Genomic DNA, 18,982 nt, shown 5'->3' on the forward strand with positions numbered 1-18,982 from the left:
GCACCAGTCCTGTCACATGGGAGGAAAACTAGTGAGTCACACTGTACACTGTCCCCACCTCCTCGGTCCCTGCCGAGGGAGAAGAGCAAGGATTTTAAATCCCTGGACCGCTAGACCAGTTGCATGGGCACTGACAGCTGATCACCCAGAAAGGTAAGTATAGAGGGGACCGGGGGGGGTTGTATGCTGTTAGTTCAATTTTTAAGTTTTTTTGAAGAGGTAAACTAATCCCTTAATGCTCCTTCCTTAGCAGTACATGCTTGCTTTGCTTCTGCTTTTAAAAAAGGTGAACACCATACACCAGGGATATGCAATTAGCGGACCTCCAGCTGTTGCAGAACTACAAGTCCCACGAGGCATAGCAAGACTCTGACAGCCACAAGATGACACGCAGAGGCAGAGCATGATGGGACTTGTAGTTTTGCAACAGCTGGAGGTCTGCTAATTGCATATCCCCACCATACACCCTCCCCACCTCTTCTCCCGGTCCCTGCTGTACATACCTCCCATGGGTGATGAGTTGTCTGTGCTCACGCAGCTGGTGTTTTTGTCCAGAAATCCCTCTTCTCCCTCTTCTTTCTGCAGGGCTTCCAAGACAGATCAGAGCGATTCTGATAGGTCAGTGGCAGCACAGAGCATTGTATGATTGGTCCCAGAAGCCCTGTGGAAAGAAGGGGAAGAATAGCAGGGAGTTCAAATCCCTGGAAGGTTACACCAGCTGTGTGGATACTGACAGGCCATCACCCACAGATTGGGGGGGGGGGGGGGGGGAGAGTATAGGGTGGTCACATTTTCATTTTCTTCTGAAAAGGTGAACTTACACTTTACAGAAAACCTGCATAGGCAATAAACAGTTTTTTTTTTAAAGCCTTTTCCTGTACTGGAATGCTATAAAAAGCATCAAAAACTCACGGGAACGCACCAAAAACGCACTGGAACACCCATGTTCTTGTTTACGGTTAAGGAAAAAAATAGGGGGAAAAATGCACTGGACTGCATAAAAACTCACCAAAACGCATAAAAAAACGCACTGGAACGCATCAAAAACGTGCATGCAAAAAAGCATCTGGAGCGCTTCTGGACTGCGTTTCTATTTGGTAGTCGTTTTGTACTGATAGCATATTTATGAGTGTTCACAACATGCTTTTTTGACCTTTTTAATAAAAAAAAAAAATTCAGGTTTGCCAAGATTGTAGACGTATCATGTGATGTAGAATACCATAAATATGATAATTTAATTCTATAGGGTCTCTACTTTCTAAAAATAAATGATAAAAAAAATTACTGGATCTGTTCAATACATGTTTAAGTCTGTACTGTTTTTTTTTTTTCTTGGTAGGCATGAAAAATGTGGATGCAAACCTTGGATACAAAACAGGGAACATAGCAACGGAAGCAAAAGGGTTAAAGGAAAAATAATAGAATGAACATAGGACAGAGGTGAAATGTGAAGCCATTTGGAAAAACTGAAGAGGTGGGAAAGCTAAGGGTAATGAGATATGAAAGAATCTATAACCCAAACATCACTCTTTTTATTAGGGATGGAACAGCTATATATCTTCATCCTGCTCAAAGTTAAAGTGCCAGATTAATCTTTTCAAACATTTTATGGCCATGTACTCCCTCTATACATTCATTTGTTCCCTTAAAGAGCCTCATTTGTGATTTTCTTCTGCAAGAGGCAAGGTACTCAGGCTGCCACAGCTTATTAGGACTCAATGATGGTGTAAATTATACCTTTTGTCTATCAGCTAATTGGTTATAAAACAACCACCTGTTGTTTTTCATTACTTCCTGAGCAGCAAAGACTATTGCACCAGAGCAGTGTCTTAAGTGACCTTTTAGTAAAACTCCAATACAGGTCACTGTGTAATTATACGTTTCCAATAGTTACTACTATTTGCATTTTCTTTCCAACAATAAGCTAATCAGGAACATCTAGCCTTCTGAGGCCGGGTTCATATATGTGCGGCCGTGGTTCCCAGCATGGGTTCAGGAGCGTTGCTGTTCACCGGTTCAGGTGCGAATCAGGTCTGAATTTTCGCCTGAATTCGCACCTGAACCGGACCCAAACATGCACAGAACCCTTTTTGGAATGCAGACCGCAGCCGCCCCAGGCATATGTAAACTGGCTCCATTGAGAGCCGGTTACATTTGCATTTCATGCGAATTGGATGCGGTGGAAACCCGCATTCAATTCGCACATATGTGACCCGAGCATTACTCATGCATCATTGTCAGCTATTGCTGAGATCATGATCCCTGGCTGTGAACCACTTGAAGACCAAGCCTTTTCTGGCACTATTTGTTTACAAGTTTAAATCAATATTTTTTTTTTTTTTTTTAGAGACCCTAGGGAATAAAATGGAGATCGTTGCAAATTTTTATGTCACGTGGTATTTGCGCAGCGGATTTTCAAACTTAATTTTTTTTAGAACAAACACACTGCAATGAATTAAAAAAAAAAAAAAACAACACAATATATACCCCAATTTATTTGTAAAATATGAAAGATGATGTTACGCAGAGTAAATCGATACCTAAGACGTCAACGCTTTAAAATTGCGCACGCTTTAAGACTGGCGACAAACTTCAGTACTTAAAAATCTCCATAGGCGACAATTCAAACCTTTTTACAGGTTACCCGTTTAGAGTTACAGAGGAGGTCTGCCACTAGAATTATTGTTCTTGCTCTAACGTTCGCGGCGATACATCACATGTGTGGTGCGAACAATATTTACATATGCGTGCGCGACATACGTATGCATTCGCTGCTGCGCGCAAGCACGTAGGAATGGGGATGTCAATTGTTTTTTAATTTTACACTGTCCCTTTAATATAGATTTTTTTTTTTTTTTTTATTATCACTTTTATTCCTATTACAAGGAATGTAAACATGCCTTGCAATAGAAATAAGGGCGACAAGTCCAGTTTATGGAGAGATTTGGGGTGAAAAAGACCAAAAATCTCTCCTTTACCTTTAAAAGCAAAAGATCAAAAACATTTTTTTTTTAATCTTTTGCTTTATAAAAAAAAAAAAAAAAAAAGTGTTTACCGTATATACTCGAGTATAGTTCGACCTGAATATAAGCCGAGGCACCTAATTTTACCACAAAAAACTGGGAAAACATATTGACTTGAGTATAAGCTGAGGGTGGGAAAATGCAGCAGCTACTGGGTAAACAATGCCCATCTGCAGCCTCACTGTGCCCATCTGCAGTCTAATTGTGCCCATCTCCAGTGTCACTGTGCCAATCTCTAGTGTCACTGTGCCAATCTCTAGTGTCACTGTGCCAATCTGCAGCCGTACCTTCCATTAGTAAAACAGCGTGTGTAACAGCGTGTGTCTCCCGCTGTGTATGCAGTCTGTTCCGCCGTCCATTGAAAGAAAGCCCCGCCTCCTCCTCGTCCATGCTAGAGGAACACTGATACAAGGCTGGGAAACTGTATCAGTGTTCCGTCTATCAGAGACGAGGAGGAGGCGGGGCTTTGTTACAATGGGCAGCGGAACAGACTGCATACACAGCGGGAGACACACGCTGTTACACACGCTGTTTTCCTAATGGAAGTTACGGCTCACTCGAGTATAAGCCGAGGGGGGGGGTTTTCAGCCAAAAAAATGGGCTGTAAAACTCGGCTTATACTCGAGTATATATGGTACTTCAGCATTATCTATAAATGACAATGTCGTTCTGGTCCTCCAAGGCCATAGAGACGATCTAGTCTCTGTGACCAGCCGGCCGCACTGTCAGATTGCTTGTCGGGTGCGCCGGTGAAAACATTAAATCTGAGAAACACTGGCGAGCAGCGGGATGGGGAGGGGGCCACTTCTGAAAGCAATCCAGCGGCTCAAGAGCCACTTGGATACCTGAATACCTGGGTTATTGTTGATAATTCCAGCAATAACCCCAGTAAACCACCTGCAAACCGTATATATATATATATATATATATATATATATATATATATATATATATATATATATCTATATCTATATCTATAGATATATATATCTATAGATATAGATATAGATAGATATATATATATATATATATATATATATATATATATATATATATATATAAATATAGATATAGATATAGATCTATATCTATATTTGTGTGTATTGAGGTCGGCAAGTGGTTAAAGTGAAACTATTCAAGCTGGGTATACACAGAGGGTTTTTTTCATTCAGTGGGTTGAATGAAAAAGAAAACGTCACAGATCCAACCAACAACAAACCAACCAACACAAACTATGTGAATGCAGGGATCTCCCCTGCTGTTCTATTGTATTCTGACAGCAGGGCGTCCCCCATCAGAATACACAGATCAGCCCTGCAAGTATTGGCTGCATGCGCTGATCAAATGCTGGTTTTCGGCAGAACTGTTCAATAGAAGCAGTGGCGGCCGGTGGTAACTTTCTTTGGGGGGGGGGGCGGCAAAGAGTAACACCCCCCATCCCCCCGTTGGTCGGTCCATCAGCGGGCAGGACTGGTGCACTTACCCCATCTATGCGGCGCTCCTGGGCTCTCGGCGGCGGCTCTGGCTTTCATTTCCTCCTTCTCGGCGGCCAATCGGGAGTCTTCTCTTTTCGGATAATCTGCAAATGGGTCTCACACCCACTTCTGATTGGCCGGATTGAGGATCAGTGTTACAACAGCGAATTTTCATTTGCTGTTGTAACACCTGGGTGGGCTTATGGCGCAATGCTCTGTGCCACGAGTCCACATATTTTGAAGCCCATGGCTTTAATCAGGTGCTTAAAAAAAACACCCGCGCCACTGTAATTCAGGCGCTCGGCATCCTGAAAGGGACCTGGACGCCTAAATAGAGGGTGGCAGCGGCGGCCTTGGATTGATTCATGCTATGCATGAATCTATCCATTAGTCATATAGGGGGTGGCGTGAAGAGAGGGGGCGGCGCCCCTAATGGATGGGCCGCAGCTGATCAGAAGACATCATTAGAACAGACAGTACTGTATAGACAAGGCTGCACACTTCCCGAAATTTGGCCACTTCCTGCTGAACTGGTTGAGATTCGGTGCGTGTGTACCCACGTGTGTTTGCGCAATTTTACTGCAATTGTCGCCCGCAGAATCGTGGTAAAATCGTGCTGCATTTGGGGTGCTATTGAAATTGACATTTGACGCTACTTTGGCATTTCCACCCGCGATTCAGAATGCAGAGATGTGAACGGAGCAAAGTAAACAACCGTTCACAGTGAGTTATATATGGATTATTCGTGTTTTGATGCAAGGTGATTATATCCCTCTTTATTCACCTCTTCTCAAGAGAGAATAAAGTCAGTTCATCATTCCTCATCGCTGAGTTTCTCAATTTTCTGCACTTTTTCTAGTTCGGCAACATCCTTTTTGTGAACTGGTGCCCAAAACTGAACTGCATATCTACATTTCAACCACAGCGTGAACACAAAGACATGCAACCCAAAATGTAGCTGTTTTGGAATTAAAAACCGGAGGCTTATTTAGAGGTTCTGCAGGGAACCTGTAAGCTAGCACATCGAAAAGGAATGGTTTTTGCTGCTGTGTGAGGGTCTGATCACTGATTTGCAAACAATGAAGCCCTAGGGAAAATTATTTTCACCTGGTATCCGCAATTAACAGCATTGCAGGCTTTCTCTGTGCCAACTGAAAAATGGTAAACATTTTAAAAGCACGCTGTTCTAATTTTTGTACCAGTGCTGATTGCCCAAGCTTCTTCTGAGCAATAGTTTTTGCTCCATACACTGAGACAATAGCACTCAACTGTCCTTAACCACTTCAGCCATGGAAGATTTGGCTGCTGAATGACCAGGCCATTTTTTGTGATTCGGCACTGCGCCGCTTCAACTGACAATTGCGCGGTCGTGCGATGTTGCACCCCAGCAAAATTGACGTCCTTTTTTTCCCACAAATAGAGCTTTCTTTTGGTGTTATTTGATTACCTCTGTGGTTTTTATTTTTTGTGTTATTAACAAAAAAAAGAGCGTCAAAAAAAAAAACACAATATTTTGTACTTTTTGCTATAATAAATATCCCTTTTTTTTTTTTTTTCTTTTTAAAAAAAGCACATTTTTTCTCAGTTTAGGTCAATATGTATTCTTCTACATATTTTTGGTAAAAAAAAAAAAAAAATCACAATAAGCGTATATTGATTGGTTTGCGCAAAAGTTATAGCGTCTACAAAATAGGGGATAGATTTATGGCATTTTTATTATTATTTTTTTTTTTTTTACTAGTAATGGCGGTGATCTGCGATTTTTATCGGGACTGCGAAATTATGGCGGACACAAAATTTCCAATCTCCCCAGTGAGACACCCCAAAAAAAAAAAACTCATAGCCTTAATTTAGCCTAGGCTTGAGAAAAAAAAATGTACATTGTATAATATCTATAATATTATGGTGTTACTACCTTCATAGAAACAATTACGGTACTTCAATAATACCATGTGATAAAAGTTTGGATGCCTTTTTACAATGTACCAATCCGTTGGCACAAAAAGCCATACCAAAATCAAGAGATCTGAAGCACATATTTTATAAACATGTCTATATGGAATGCAGAAACACCCAGTGCCTTTCTAAACTCGGAGGAGCGTTAGTCAAAAATCTATAATGTAAGGAAAAGAAGGGGGGGGGGGACAATTTTAAGCCCCGACCCCCCACCTCCTTGCCTCACGGGATTGTGGCAGCAGGGTTTCTAGTATCCCCTCAGGTTAAAAAATTGTGGGAAGACTTCCCATTGGCCCTTGGCCTCTGGAAAGGTCAGGTGACACTGTATCTGAGCAATTTAAGGGGATTGTTGTGTAGAATTGGAAAAGGTCCCCTCAAGTTTTAAAAATTGCGGGAAGACTTCCCATTAGCTCTTTTTACGCTGGGTAGGTCAGGTGACCACTGTATCTGGGCAGTTTATGGGGTTTTCTGTGTGGATCCAGAGGTTCAGTCGCCTCAGTAGCAACAGCTGTGGTGTTCCCTCCCACCCTCCCTAAGTCGCGGCGTTTAACTTTATTATGTGGCTACTGTCACCTTTCAAGGGGGACAGTTTATCTTATACAAAGTTACCCACTTAAGGACCAGGCCTCTTTTTGAGTTAAAAACTGTTTTTTTTTGCTAGAAAATTACTTAGAACCCCCAAACATTATACATTTTTTTCCTAACACCCTAGAGAATAAAATGGCGGTCGTTGCAATACTTTCTGTATTTGCACAGTGGTCTTACAAGCGCACTTTTTTTTGGGAAAAATAAAAATGTTTTTAATTAAAAAAAATAAGACAACAGTAAAGTTAGCCCAATTTTTTTTTTATATTGTGAAAGATAATGTTATGCTGAGTAAATTGATACCCAACATGTCACGCTTCAAAATTGCGCCCGCTAGTGGAATGGCAACAAACTTTTACCCTTAAAAATCTCCATAGGCGACATTTAAAAAATTCTACAGGTTGCATGTTTTAAGTTATAGAGGAGGTCTAGGGCTAGAATTATTGCTCTTGCTTTACCGATCGCGGCGATACCTCACTTGTGTGTTTTGAACACCATTTTCATATGCGGTTGCTACTCACGTATGTGTTCGCTTCTGCCTGTGAGCTCGGCGGGACGGGGCGCGTTTAAAAATAGTTTTTTCTTTTTTTTATTTATTTTACCGTTTTATGTTTTATTTTTACACTGTTCTTTAAAAAAAAAAAAAAATGGTGTCACTTTTATTCCTATTTACAAGGAATGTAAACATCCCTTGAAATAGAAAAAAAGCATGACAGAACCTTTTAAATATGAGATCTGGGGTCAAAAAGACCTCAGATCTCCTATTTACACTAAAATGCAATAATAAAAAAAAAAATAATAATAATAATTTTGTCATTTGAAAAAAAAATAAAACAAATAGCCTTTTAAGAGCTATGGGCGGAAGTGACATTTTGAGGTTGCTTCCGCCCTGCAATGGTATGGAGACGGAAGGAAGGACAAGCATCCGATCACCTCTGCCGCTACTGACGGCTCCGGTAAGTGGCGGAGGGCACTGGAGCGCGGCAGGAGGGAGGGGCCCTCTCCCGCCGCCGATAAAAGTGATCTTGCGGCAAATCCGCCACAGAGACCACTATTATTGGAAACCGGACCGCCGGCCGAAGAAGAGGATACCAGGGTTATTGCAAGTTAGGATGTATATCGGCGCGCGGCGCTCCAGAAGTGGCTAACTTTATTATGGCTAGTGTCACCTTTCAAGGGGGACAGTTTATCTTATACAAAGTTAAACAAGTTATTTAAAAGGTATTAAAGTTATATATTGAAAGTGGAGAGATTCCCCTTTACTTGATTATACAGATTGAGCCGTAGTGGCTGAGCTGTTTTACGTGTTCTAATGTTTAAAGTTTAATATTTATTTATTAAAGCCAATAATAAAGCCAAATATTTTTCCAATCAAAGGTTTTAGTGTGTTTTTTATTGTGTCAAATTCTGCTGACCGCTATTCCATAAGTAAACTCTGCTGACTGAACTTTCTCCACACAAGATCTGTCAGCTGATAGTCTGAAGAGGTCAAAAGGTTCCCAGTTAATATTCAGATTATATAATGTATATTGGTATGTTATTTTTAGCTAACATTTTTATATAACTACTTTAGAGTTGAACTCTGAGACCCGGTTCACACACGGGCGGCACGACTTGCAGGTCGCTCCGCGGCGACTTGCAAAACGACTTCTGTATAGAAGTCTATGCAAGTGGCCCAAGTCGCCCCCAAAGTCGTACCGGAACCTTTTTCTAAGTCGGAGCGACTTGTGTCGCTCCGATTAGAACGGTTCCATTGTACAGAACGGGAGGCGACTTGTCAGGCGACTAGGTCGCCTGACAAGTCGTCCCTGTGTGGACCGAGTCTTAAGGCACCCACAAAAAATAAATGATTGTTAGTTTCTGTAGATTTAGGCCCTGATCATGGACTGTACCTTCAGACCTTAGCAGGCATCTCTAGGTGAGAATGATGTATAGGCTTGGTTGGATTTTTCTATTCAGTACAACAGTGGACATGTTGGCTGTTCAGCTCATAATACTGAACAGGAGTGCCAGAAGAGAGGAGAATGTATCAGGGAAGACGCCAAGAGAATTCAGGGGAAGTCAGGTGTTTTAGTTGTAGGCGGACAATGCAGTCAGCAGATCAGAATACTTAAAGTGGGGTTCCCATTTAAAAAAAAATAAAAAATTTCAAAGTCAGCAGCTACAAATACTGCAGCTGCTGACTTTTAATTGGACACTTACCTGTCCCAGAGTCCAGCGATGCGGGGGATCGAAGCCCCGCTCGTCTCCCCCTCCGTTCGGCGGTGCCGGCATTGCAACTGTGGGCGCCGGGCTGTGGCTTCACAGCCGGGCACCCACTGCGCATGCGCGAGCTGCGCGCCGTGATTGGCCGCTCAGTCATCTGGGACCTGTAATGGGTCCCAGATGATTGACAAGAGGGAGGGAGCAGAGCTGAGCCCTTCCTCTGCCAAGGGGAAGTGATGTCACCAGCCCAGGCACTGAAAGAGGCAGACTACGATCGACCCCCTAGCAACAGGCATTTAGAGGTGAGTAAAAAAAAATAAAAAATTTCCAAATGTTTTTTTTTTATTTTTTTTTTTAGGCACATTCATGCATTTTTTTTTTTTTTGGGTGGAACACCACTTTAAATTGAACCTGTGGCCAGGCTATGTGCATTTAAATATTTACATGTGTAGCACTTACCGCCTCTCATGCAAAGACTTAGAACATTGCAGATAATGAAAAGTCACTCTGAATAACCTTTCATTGGGAAGATGGGAGTAGTCTGGTCCTTGAGAACAATAAAAGTGAACAGCAAAGAGCCACTCTGAATAACTCTTTGCATATAGACTTGGGTAGATTTACTAGAGAATACATAGGCTGTTGTAGTAAAGAGTCACTCTGAACTTCTTCACCCGTAGACCTTTTTAGAACAATCTGTATCTCTGTCTGTGCTCAGAGCTCTACCGCCGCCTTTTCTGTCTGTACAGTACTTCCAAGTTGAGCTAAGGAAGAGATTACTCTGAATAATTCCTCCCGCCTGACTGATTGGAACCCCGGGGTATTGTTGAACCCTAAGTCACAGGCCATCACCACCTGTCTCACTGACTTGCGTACCAACATCCCTCAGCCTCTGGTAGTACCGTTCCCCTGGGCTTTCACTCACTTGATCAACAGTCCATGTGCCACTCACAAACGATCGATCGCCCAGCTTTCTTCCGCTTAGTTGCTACTTCTTCTGAATCATTTCTCCATCCCTTCTCTCCAGTGGTGGCCCGTCCATAGGGGGCGCCTGGGCGCCGCCCCCCCCTCCCCCTCCAGGCAGCAAAAAAAAAAAAAAAAGTCAAAAAAAAAATTTTTTTTTATTACTGGCCCTTTAAAAAAAAAAAAGGAAAAAAAAGGTCCTTAAGTGCACTGTGTTCGGACGCCGGACACAGTGCACTTATAGGAAGCGCCACGTCTATGCAATCACGAGATTGCAGACATGGCGCTGCATTTGCGGGCGTTTAGCCCGCCTTGTGGCATTTTCTGAAGCGCCGAGTAGCTTCCGCCCGGCCATAGTAATAGATACTACAGGCGCCGGGCGGAAGTTACTCGGCACTTCAGATTTGATTGACATCTGCCCTGAGTCAGATGTCACTTCCTGATTCTCTCTCTCATTGCGCCCGAGAGAGGAAACAGGAAGAATGCTGGTGCCAGTGTGAGGAGGAGGACACCGCAGGAGACCCAAGGTAAGTACCGCTGGCGCTGTGTGGAGAATGGGGGGGACAGAGGCTACATTTGGGGGGACAGAGGCTGTATTGGGGGGGGACAGGCAGCATTTTGGGGGGGGATAGAGGCTGCATTTGGGGGGGGCAGAGGCTGCATTTTGGGGGGGGGGGCAGAGGCTGCATGTTGGGGGCGAATAGAGGCTGTATTTGGGGGGGGACAGAGGCTGTATTTGGGGGGGGACAGAGGCTGTATTTTGGGGGGGGGCAGAGGCTGAATTTTGGGGGGGACAGAGGCTGTATTTGGGGGGGGACAGAGGCTGCAATTTGGGGGGGGCAGAGGCTGCATTTTGGGGGGGCAGAGGCTGTATTGGGGGGGACAGAGGCTGCATTTGGAGGGGGGGACAGAGGCTGCATTTTGGGGGGGCAGAGGCTGCATTGGGGGGACAGAGGCTGTATTTGGGGGGGACAGAGGCTGCATTTGGGGGGGACAGAGGCTGCATTTGGGGGAACAGAGGCTGCATTTAATGGGACACAGGCATGCTGCATTTGGGGGGGGGCAGAGGCTGCATGGGGGGGGCAGAAGCTGCATTTGGGGGGGGACAGAGGCTTCATTTGGGGGGGGGACACAGGCATGCTGCATTGGGGGGGGCAGAGGCTGCATTTGGGGGGACAGAGGCTGCATTTGGGGGTACAGAGGCTGCATTTAATGGGACACAGGCATGCTGCATTTGGGGGGGACAGAGGCTGCATTTGGGAGAACAGAGGCTGCATTTAATGGGACACAGGCATGCTGCATGTAATGGGACACAGGCATGCTGCATTTGGGGGGGGGGACAGAGGCTGCATTTAGGGGGACGACAGAGGCTGCATTTGGGGGGACAGAGGCTGCATTTGGGGGGACAGAGGCTGCATTTTATGTGACAGAGGCTGCATTTGATGTGACACAGGCTGCATGCAAGGACGGACTGCTGGGGACACCTGATGGCATCTGGTTGTAGGCGACGTGGCAGGTGACACACTCGGGGCTCCCACTGATTCTGCATTATGGTGAGTTGAATGATTTAATTTTATATTACAATGTAATAATAGAAATAATGCGCTTCAATCATCCTGACACCATAACAACCATGGTGCCGGGATGATTGAAGTGCTAACACCAGGTGTTTGGAGTATCTTTATCTGCTGATTGTTAAACTTTCTAGAATACACATATTTCTATTGTTGTGTAGGATCTGGGCCTGCTGTCCCTCTCTCCCTCTCCCTCCATCCCTCATTCATCTCAGACGCTAACCACACCACCTTAGAGCCACGCCCACTATTTCGCTGAAACCATGCCCATTTTCACCAAGTGGGAGGGGTCAAAAAGGAAGGGCGGGGTCTGGCCCCCCCATCCTAAAACTTCACCAGCCGCCACTGCTTCTCTCCAATCTGGGACGTTCTCCTCCCAACAGGGGGCTTCCATTGACACCAGCAACTACATGCTGTGCGGTGTTCTTAACTCCTTTCCTCCGTGTGGCTTGGTCCCTCCCTTCCCAGTAGGGGGAGGGGGCTCGGCTTGGCTCCCCCGCAGGGGCCCTCTCTCTGATCTCTCCCTCTCTGGAACTCCCCAACAGCATGTGACCCCAGCTTATATGGTAGTCCCGCCTCCTGCCAAACAAATTAATGATTGGCCAGAACTCCACACATGAGCTGCCTGTCACTCAGATCCCAAGACCAACCTCTCTTCCAGAACCATTTCCGCTGAAAGCAAGAGGAGACATATCTGGGTCCAAGCACAGGTGGCCACACCCTGCACTACACTGCACTACACTGACACTCCCAGTTCTCAAAATAAACAACCAGGCCTGGAATCACAATGCAAGCCTGCCTAAATTTACCTGAAACCATACTTCGTCATTTAAACACAGAAAGCTCACCTACTTGAAAGTAGGTGCCCACTACACATGCAACAAGGCAACAATAGCAAAAAAACAGTAGTAGCAATAAACATTTACCACAGAAAACAGATTTGCACAATATAACAACAAAAAGATGAAAGGACCAAGCATTTCTGTACCTGAATCCTAAATCTAGGGGGGTTACTAACTAAAGGTGGTACTAGAATCTGAAGGTCCTTGAGTTTCTCCAAAATCCCTCCCACTGGCCAGAGTGGTGCTAAACGTACTGTATATTTGTATCCCACGGTAAAGGGAGTAAGTCCCTGGTTAAAATGGTGCTGTCCTTTTAAGAGGAGGGTGAGGAGGTTGTGACCAGCAGCCTCTAGTCACTATGCAATCTGATATGAGACTGTGGAAAGGGTGGACCTGCTATGACTGGAGTAGGGCAAAATAAGAGGTAGGTCTGTCATAATGTACAAGTATGCTGCTTAAAGAGACACTGGGGTTTATTTACTAAAACTGGAGAGTGCAAAATCTGGTGCAGCTGTGCATGGCCACCAATCAGCTTCTATTTCAGTTTGTTCAGTTAAGCTTTCACAAGCTAAAACCTGGAAGCTGATTGGTTTCTGTGCAGAGCTGCACCAAATTTTGCACTCTCCAGTTTTAGTAAATGAACCCCACTGTTACCTTGCCCATGTAGCCAGGTGCTGGACTATAGAAACATGGAGAAGGAGACATTACCCTCTTTACAATCAGTTTACTTTCACTTTCTGCTGTTATGCTGAATGCTGTTTTGCACCATCTCAGCAGGGGAGTTCTATAACCAGAAAAGTCTATGAATTCCTATGCAGATCATAGGATTTGAAGTCCAGGAAATAAGCCATATAATGGAGCTTATGGACCCTTTGCACTACAATTCCCAAGCGACACTTGGGCAAGGAGGAGTGGAGCAGCTTTTCTGAGACTGTTCAGCTAGACAAAGGGAAAAGAAAGAAAACAAGGGCACACTGACCTTGTGCATTATCCTTAGGTAAATATTTTATTTGAAAGTAAAATAGAAAACTACTCACAAACGTATAAACGAAAAAATCATGATTCAAGTAGTCTCCAGATCACAGCAATTGTTCAAGATGGTAACAGACTCCCGATCGTAACAGAGGAGATTGCAGGAGTCACTGTCGCGTTTCGAAGGGTGACCTTCTTCCACAGAGCCCTGCAGGGGCATCCTTGGAAAAAATGTGTCAGCCGGCAGTGACTCCTGCAATCTGCTCTGTTACAATCGGGAGTCTGTTACCATCTTGAACAATTACTGTCATCTGGAGACTACTTGTATCATGATTTTTCCATTTATACGTTTGTGAGTAGTTTTCTATTTTACTTTTAGATAAAATATTTACCGAAGGATAATGCACAAGATCAGTGCGCCCTTGTTTTCTTTCTTTTCCCTTTGACTGTTAAGATACCCATATCGTTGAGGGCAGCAAGACCAGAGACATTATCCATTACGAGATTTAGTCCATCTTTTACTCGTGCGCAGGAGTGTTTTGTTTTCTGTTCAGCTAGACACTCTCTCTGGGTGCCAAGGGAACCGACGAGAGTAAACATCTACTGCAAACTGACCAGACTACTGAAAGATCAGCCCATGGGAGACACCCGAGGCAGAGCAGCACAGACCGCAGAGATCCCATCTGTATTATTGCTGCAGAGAGACCACAGCATCCTCTCGGCCAACTCAGAATCTCCAGGGGCATTCTGTAGAGAGACTGAGGGGGGCCCCCCTTCTTACTGTGAGAGTTTGCAGCCACACCACAGGGACTAGTGAGAAGACACTCCTTAGAGCCGGTTCACACGGGGGCGACTTGTCAGGCGACCTAGCCGCCTGACAAGTCGCCTCCCGTTCTGTACAATGGAACCGTTCTAATAGGAGCGACGCAAGTCGCTCCGACTTAGAAAAAGGTTCCTGTACTACTTCGGGGGCGACTTGGGGCGACTTGCATAGACTTCTATACAGAAGTCGTTTTGCAAGTCGCCGCGGAAGTCGTTTGCAGGTCGTGCCGTCCCTGTGTGAACCGGGGCTTATTGTTCACACTGTTTGCAGAGAGTGATTTACTGGAGGCAGGACATTAAAGCGGAAGTAAACCCATCCATAAAACAGTTTCATTTCCGGCACGTGCCGAAAATGTAACACTCCCATTGGTTGTGCTCTCAACTAAACTGTCAAACCATCCAATGGCTGGTGTCATAACTGATCACATGTGTCGCATCAGGGCAGTTGTAGATTAAACCGAGGCAAAGATGGCAGCTTCCTTGGCTGAAAACGATAGGAGGGTTTACTTACACTTTAAGTACACTGCACCTATATTGCATGTTTGCTGCTGGCTGGTTTATCAAAGCTGAAGTTTTTTCTTTTTAATGACATGTTATACTTACCTGCTCTGTGCAGTGGTTTTGCACAAAGCAGCCCTGATCCTCCACTTCTCGGGTCCCCCTCCAGCACTCCTGGCCCCTCCTTCCTGCCGAGTGCCCCCATAACACGCAGCTTGTGATGGGGGGACCTGAGCAGGCTTGCTCCCGAGCCGCTGCTCTGCCTGTCTATTCAAACACAGAGTGCAGGTTGGCCCCACCCCTGCTCTATCATCATTGGCTGTTTTTTACCTTCATGAACAGAATGTATGAAGGTAAAAAACCTTGAGCATTAACAACCACTTTAACCACTTAAGCCCTGGAAGGCTTTACCCCTTTCCTGACCAGAGCACTTTTTACAATTTGGCACTATGTCACTTTAACTGGTAATTACGTGGTCATGCAATGCTGTACCCAAATGAAATTTGCATCCTTTTTTTCCCCCCACAAATAGAGCTTTCTTTTGGTGCTATTTGAGCACCTCTCTCGCCTCTATTTTTTGCGCTATACACAAAAAAGAGCGACAATTTTGAAAAAAAAAACAATATTTTTTACTTTTTGCTATAATAAATATCCCCAAAAATGTTTTTAAAAAACACATTTCTTCATCAGTTTAGGCCAATATATATTCTTCTACGTATTTTTTTGGGAGAAAAAAATTGAAATAAGCGTATATTGATTGGTTTGTGCAAAAGTTATAGCTTCTACAATCTATGGGAAAGATTTATGGCATTTTTATGATTATTTTTTTTTTTTTTTTTACTATTAATGGCGGTGATTAGAGGTATTGTGACATTGCAGCAGACAGAGCGGACACTTTTGACACATTTTTGGGACCATTGACATTTATACAGCGATCAGTGCTATAAAAATGCACTGATTACTGTGTAAATGACACTGGTAGGGAAGGGGTTAAGACTAGGGGGCGATCAAGGGGTTAAATGTGTGTTCCCTCAGTGTGTTCTAACTGTATGGGGATAGGACTGAGTAGGAGAGGAGACATTTTGCTGTTCCTACTTACTAGGAACAAACGACATGTCTCCTTTCCTCTGACAGCACAGGGATTTGTGTGTTTACACACACAAATCCCCATGCTGGTGTTCATGAACGCGATCGCACGTAGCCAGCGGCGACCGCACACATCGGGTCACTCACCGTGCAGCGGGCGTGAGCGTGCCCTCTGACGGCTGTTAAAGGAACCCCGTATGGAGTTTCACGCAGCGGTGCCATTGTGTTGCAGTGTATGTACACGAGCCGGTCGGGAACCGGTTATGTGCACCAAAGCTTCTTATGAAGCCCCAACAGTAGCCATCAGTATGTCTATGGAGAGTGTACATCCAGTTGGTCATAAGTGTCATCTTATGCCTAGTCCTTATAACTAATCACCCTGTATGATAAACTATGTTATTACCTTCATTACCAACCATATCAGGTGACAATATATTAAGCTTGCCTTTACTAACTGGTTCAGTGCAAGTTTTCTTTGATATAGTATTACTACTGGGTACTAAGGATTACTTTCAGTGTTTTTATGTGATTATTGCATGCTTTGTACACACAACAAAGGGGCTGAACTTGAAGAGATTGTGGTAAAAAAACAGAGGACCCATCCTACTCAGTGGCTCCTGTGGGGGTAGCACTCCAATTTTCCTGCAAAGGACCCCACCTACCCACTTATACTTTCCTTACCAGCACACATCTGCCTCTCTTTCCTCCTTTGCAGTCAGCAACATTACTCGGCAGTTCTGAATATGTGAAAGGAAGTGACCGCCTCCCTGTGACAGTGCTTGGGCCTAGCAGCCACTGACTAAGGTGGAGGACATTTACATGACCAAGGACATGACCCTACCGCTTTGCCTAATTGCCAACACCAGTGAAATCAGTGTGGTGTAGATAACAGAAGCAAGGGAGTGCAAAGAAGCCAAACATGTGGGAGTTGGGAGGCCCTTTGCAAAGGCACCATTACTTTGTCCTGGAAAGGTAACACTGTCTAAGGCATTTTCTAGCAAAAATTAGTCACAAATCATAACGTGTATGTGTACAGAACTTTAAAGAGAATAAGAGGGGTGCAACTTAACAGAGGAGCTCCACCCAAAAGGGGAAGTTCTGCTTCTCTGCCCCCCCCTCTTCGCTGCCACATTTGGCACCTTTTTTTGGGGGGGGGGGAGTGGGTACCTGGTTTTGACAGGTACCTGCTTTCACTTCAGGCTCAGTTCGCTGCAGTGAACTGAGCCTGAAGTTCGCCCCCCATCCCTCCCCCCCCCCCCCCCCCGCAGCCTTCTGGAACACTTCACAGGCCCTAGAAGACTGCGGCCAATTCACAAAGTGTAGCACGCTTCGCGCATGCGCAGTAGAAAATTAGGTTTGCCTTAGTCAAGATGGCGGTGCCAGCACCTGATAGCCGATTTAGGAATCGGTTCGGGTGAGGACGTTGCTGGATGCCTGGACAGGTAAGTGCCCTAATATTAAAAGTCAGCAGCTACAGTATTTGTAGCTGCTGACTTTTACATTTTTGGGGGGGAGCTAGGAGCTCCTCTTTAGCCACTTACCGCCCGGCCTATGGCAGAATGACGGCCGGGCGGTAGTTCAGTTATCCTGACTGGGCGTCATATGACGGCCTGCAGGATAACATGCCGGCACGCATGGGGGCGCGCATCGCGGCAATCGGTGGTGCGGTGTGTCAGTCTGACACACCGCTACACAGATCTCAGTAAAGAGCCTCCAGCGGTGGCTCTTTACCACGTGATCAGCCGTGTCCAATCCAATCACGGCTGATCACAATGTAAATAGGAAGAACCATTGATCGGCTTTTCCTCACTCACGTCTGACAGACGTGAGTAAAGGAGAGCCGATCAGCGGCTCTCCTGACAGGGGGGGTCTGCGCTGATTGTTTATCAGCGCAGCCCCCCCTCAGATGCCCACACTAGACCACCAGGTAAGCCCCCAGGACCACCAGGGAAGTCCCCAGCATGTGGATGGCCAGGGGCATCCCCCTGGCCATCCACATGTAAAAAAATGCCCAAAATATGCCAATCAGTTCCCACATATGGGCACTGACTGGCACATCGCATTTACATTACAAAACAGGGATGCCCAGCAATGCCACCCATCAGTGTCATCAGTGCCACCCATCAGTGTCCATCAGTGCCCACCTATTAGTGCCCATGAGTGCCCATCCATGCCACCTATCAGTGCCACCCATAAGTGCCCATCAGTGCCACCCATAAGTGCCCATCAGTGCCACCTATGAGTGCCCATCAGTGCCACCTATGAGTGCCCATCAGTGCCACCTATGAGTGCCCATCAGTGCCGCATACCAGTACCACCTCATCTGTGCCCATCAGTTCCGCCCTATCAGTGCCCATCAGTGCAGCCATATCAGTGCCCATCATTGAAGAAGAAAACATACTTATTTACAAAAAATTTAACAGAAACAAAGAAAAACTTGTTTTTTTGCAAAATTTTTGGTCTTTTTTTATTTGTTGCGCAAAAAATAAAAATCGCAGAGGTGATCAAATACCACCAAAATAAAGCTCTATTTGTGGGAACAAAATGATAAAAAAAAATTGTTTGGGTACAGTGTAGCATGACCGCGCAATTGTCAAATTGCAACAGCGGTGAAAGCTGAAAATTGGCTTGGGCAGGAAGGTGCGTAAGTGCCTGGTGTTGAAGTGGTTAAATTGGGCTTTAAGTAATTTTGCTGAATCATAATGGTTGTGATCTAAATGAAATATAGACCTTTTCATATGGTCAAGCCCGGACAGGCCATAGGGCAGACCGTGGCGGCCCGCTCGGCCTGTTGATGATCAGGCCGCACAGCGAGAAGTAAGCGGCGACCGCGGCCTGGAAAGGGTTAACACAGGCAACGGCCGCCGCTCACCTACCGCTATGCGGTCATGCCTGTGTCATCTCCGGGCTCCGGAGCAACTACAAATGACGTTAGCGGCTGATTGGCTAAGCTGTGTGTCTCTCTCACACACAACTCAGCCTCA

Source organism: Aquarana catesbeiana, linkage group LG12, assembly GCF_042186555.1.
Source record: "Aquarana catesbeiana isolate 2022-GZ linkage group LG12, ASM4218655v1, whole genome shotgun sequence".
In the NCBI taxonomy this organism is placed as follows: Eukaryota; Metazoa; Chordata; class Amphibia; order Anura; family Ranidae; genus Aquarana; species Aquarana catesbeiana.